The sequence below is a fragment of the Tupaia chinensis genome, unplaced genomic scaffold, assembly GCF_000334495.1.
Source record: "Tupaia chinensis unplaced genomic scaffold, TupChi_1.0 Scaffold000102_1, whole genome shotgun sequence".
Lineage (NCBI taxonomy): Eukaryota > Metazoa > Chordata > Mammalia > Scandentia > Tupaiidae > Tupaia > Tupaia belangeri.
Window position 1 is genome coordinate 549601 of NW_006159566.1, and position 4430 is coordinate 554030.

Sequence of the window (4430 nt, forward strand, 5' to 3'; positions counted from 1 at the left end):
CCACTTGACGCCAACGGGGTACTACTTTATGGCTTCTGCAGCACCCTTGGTCACCTGGGCACTGGAGGCATCACGATTCTCTATGCCTAAGTCATAGCTATGCAGATCCAATTCCACATAGGAAAAAATGAGCTTTTTTTTTTTTTAAATTAATTCCCAAATGATTCAGGTCATTTCACCTTCTCGCATCTCTTCCACAGACCTGCTACAAATATTTTAGACATTTTGACTTCAATAAACCTTTATAGTAAATCAATTTCTTTTTTTTTTAAGAGGTTTTTGCTATAGGGCGCGTGTGCTCACCAGACAGACAGAGACAGAGAGATAGAAAGCGAGAAATCACCCCCCCAGTGGGGAAGGCCACTCCACAATCCCTTTTCCTCCATTCTCCTCTTGGGATCTTGGGCACGCACACACACACACCCAGCGTGAGTTTAAGCCACCGGATCTGGCACTTGAACTGCGGTCGGCTACATGGGAGTTCAGCGACATAGCCATTACGCTAACTGCTGGTCCCAACAGTGAATCAATTTCTAATCACTCCAACTCTTTCCAATCTTGCAGACAACTGAATGCAGTTTATCACCTGTAGGGGGAGGTATGCTGGCGAGGAGCGGGCCACCACAATCCCCCACAGACGCCCAAACTCACACATTCCTCAAAGTAGCCTAACCCCCCCCCACACACACACATACACACATATACACACTCCCTGGTTTCATATTATCTTCCGAAGCCCTGGCTTAGTCACTACCCATCTCATTCTCTGGGCTCTGGTCCATAATTAAGAACTCAAATTCCAGCATCAAATGGATCTGGGATCCAATCCTTGCTTTTCCATTTTCTAGCAGTTAATTTTGGGGAGCACCGAGGGTACCTCCAACGTTCGTGGGAGAGCGAGAGCAAATCACGCACCTCGGGGGCTCTACAGAGCGCCTGGCAAAAAGTTATGAGCCCTGGTGGAAAACAAAAAGATACCACGGTCTTCGAAGGGGAAAATAATCTGTTTAAATTTGACCCATGTAAAGATAAGGCTGCCCTTCTCCCTGTCAGTCATAGGGCAGGGAACCCCGGAAGGCAGGAGGTCAGCCCAGTGAAGAACTCAGCAGGGACCACCCGGAGGAAGGCCAAGGCACTGGCCCTTCAAGGAGGGAGAAATGTCCCCAAAACTGAATACAGCCGAAGCAGGGAGCCCTGCAGACCATCTCACTGTCCCTGTCACCAAGTCCCTGTCCTGTCTCGGGCTCTGCGCTCTCTGCTTTGTGAGGCTTTCCATCTTCCTCCGCCTGGGCCTGGAGGGCCCCACACCATTTGCAGTCTGGGGCTCTGCAGGAACTGCAGAGAAGTGTGTGAACCTTGCTTTCCCTGCGTGGCCCAAACACACTCCATCAGGCTCCGACCTGCAGGGCAATGAGAGGCCAGGCCAGGCCCTACACGCAGCTCACTAAAGGGTCTAGATACTCCACTTCAGCCCCCTGCCCCCTGCCCCTCGCCTGCAGTGGGAGGGGTGAGGGAGTCGAGGTATTTGCAAGCTCCAGAGGCCAGGGCAGTGGGCAGCGATTGCTAGGAGAAGGCACCTGGCCAGGCCTTCCCGACTGTCAGCTCCAGCAGGGTGCCATTACTGCTTGACAGATGAGGAAACAGACACAAAGCTTGTGACGTCCACCATCCACCGTCCACCATCCACCGTCCTGGCGGTACAGAGCCCTGATGCGTCTGCTGTCACCCAGCACCCTCCTGCTGCAAGGCTGGAGTCCAGGACTCACAGCGGCTGAGTCTCTGATCCGGCAGCAGCAAGCTTGGCTGTAAGGGCTGTGACCAGCAGGGGACATGTCATCTGCCCTTCAGAAGAACATGGTCTCAGGGGCCAGCAGGTGACGTGGTGGTTAAGACACTGTACTCCCATGTGGTCAACCATGGTTCGAGTCCTGGACCTGGTAGTTTGCTTTCTCACCTGCCTCCACACATACCTCTGTAAGCATACATGCCCTATAACAAATGTAAAAATAATAATAAATAACATTAAATAAATAATTAAAAAAAGTGATTTCACTTCCTCTGAGACCAGAGTCCCCAAATGATTGCATTTTCTTGTCTTTTGTCCCTGCTTTTTTCTTTTAAAAAATTTTTTGCTAGGGACCAGCAGTTAGTGTAATGGCTATGTCGCTGAACTCCCATGTAGTCGACCGTGGTTCGCGTCCTGGACCCATTGGCTTAAACTCATGCTGGGCACATGTGCGTGCGTGCCCAAGATCCCAAGAGGAGAATAGAGGACAAGGGATTGTGGCGTGGCCATTCCCCCGGGGGGTGATTTCTCGCTTTCTGTTTCTCTGTCTTTCTGGCATGTGCCCTGTAGCAAAAACCTCTCCAAAAAAAGAAAAAAAAAAAAGTTTTGCTAGAGGGTATGTGCACTCACCAGAGAAAAACAGAGAGAGAGAGGAAAAGTGAGAAATCACCCTCTGGGGGGATGGCCACACCACAACCCTTTGAGATAGGAGTTAGACCCCACTTACAGGAAGATAGGGTAAGGGCCCCAAGAGGAAGTCACTGTGCTTTTCTTTTTTGGTGAAGTCTCTGGGATTTCCCTCTATGGTCTGGTTAATGTACGGTATACGCCCCTTTTACACGTCTCTAAGGAAGGTATGACTCCTTGCTAATAAGGCAGGAGCCAGGGATATTGGGCACACAGACAGGGTGAGGCCAAGATGGAGTCACGGTGGCTAAGTTCTCACAGCCAAATGCTGGCTGCATTGGGACTCAAAGCAGCTGTAACTACGGGCAACAGTTTCTATTCAGAAACTGTATTCTTTTTAAAAAATAATTATTTTAGTTATCTTTATTTATTACTATTATTATTTTCCAGTTAGTTTGATCAGAAAGAGACAGAGACAGAGAGAGAGGGAAAGTGAGAAAGCAAGTCACCAAGTCTGGGATTTGACCATGCTACCTACCAGCCCCCAGAAATTGTATTCTAACCAGAAATTCAGGACACTGTGGTCTTCTCACCCCATAAAGAATAGAGTAATATATCTCTCAGGGTACCACAGAACCATTTCCCACCTCCTTAACAGAGAGCCAGCCCATTGCTCGGACTGCTGATAAAACCTCTTGTCTCCAGCTGCTCTTCGGCAACTCATTCAGGCCCTCTTCCACTATACTGGAAGCCCTTTCTCCTTTCCTAACAACTCTGCTCTACTCTCCTTTCTGTGTCAGCATCTCTAATTCTTCATGAGCTTAGGACAAGAACCAGCATGGGTGTCGGGTCTGATCAACCAGCACTCCCGCCTCACCTTTTCCTCCATTCTCTTCTCAAGACGTTGGGCGTGCACTCACATGGGCCCAGTGTGATACTTAAGCTACCAGATCCAGGACTTGAACTTCAAACCTGGTCAGGTGGGATCCAGAGCCTTAACATCCGCATCACCTGCTGGCTCTCTTCCTGCATATGAACAGGGCTTACAATTTTCCTTTACCTTGAAAAAGGCACCCAAGAACTATTCCCTGACATTGTCGTACTTTGAAGTCACTGCCTTATCTTTCTGCTCCTCATTGCTCCACCTCTTTGAGAAGAGGGGGACCCCAGCTGTGACTGCTGGGGCGAACAGCTGCCAGATTGCTGGGACACACGGGTTTCCTATGAGGTGGGACTTTCAGTGCTGAAACTGAGACAGCAGGATGGCGGTGGCCGTAGCTCTGCCCCATCCTCTCCTCTCCTCAGCTTTCGAGCTGAATGTGAGCCCAGCCCTGACAACGGAACCCAGTTTATTGTTTTTTGTTTCAGTTCTGCCATAGGTTGATTGGTGAATTTCTCCTTCTTGAAATTCCATGTTTTCTTTGTTTAATTTGCCAGAGTGTATATGACCTTGCTAGAGAGAAGAGGGAGGATGGCCACACTGCAATCCCTTTTCCATTCTCCTCTTGGGATTTTGGACACTCACACATGTGCTGGGTGTGTTTTTCAAATTCCTGGTTCCGAGATTTGAACCATGTAGTCAGTCATGTGGGATCTAGCCACCTTGATCAACACACCATTGGCTGGCCTCCTTGTTTTCTTGTCTTTTCTTTTTTTTTCCTTAAGAATTATTTATTTAAGAACTAGCAGTTAGTGTAATGGCTATGTCACCGGACTGCGGTTTGAGTCCCAGACCCAGTGGCTTAAACTCACGCCGGGCGCGTGTGCGTGCGTGCCCAAGATCCCAAGAGGAGGATGGAGGAGAAGGGATTGCAGCATGGCTATCCCCTCAGGATTGATTTTTCACTTTCTGTCTCTCTCTGTCTCTAACTTTCTGGCAAGTGCACATGCCCTATAGCAAAAACCTCTCTAAAAAAAGAATTAGGTGGGACTGGCAGGTGGTGTGGTGGTTAGGGCGCTGAATCCCACATGACGACTCTGCAGTTTGAGTTCTGATCCGGAGAACTGAAAAACACGC

General features: G+C 49.2%; 1 pseudogene; it reads right to left on the minus strand.

Annotated features, from left to right (window-relative positions):
• LOC102490824 (isocitrate dehydrogenase [NADP] cytoplasmic-like) overlaps positions 1-3508 on the minus strand; it is a 43996-nt pseudogene extending 40488 nt beyond the window's left edge.
• Between the last annotated feature and the right edge of the window lie 922 nt (positions 3509-4430).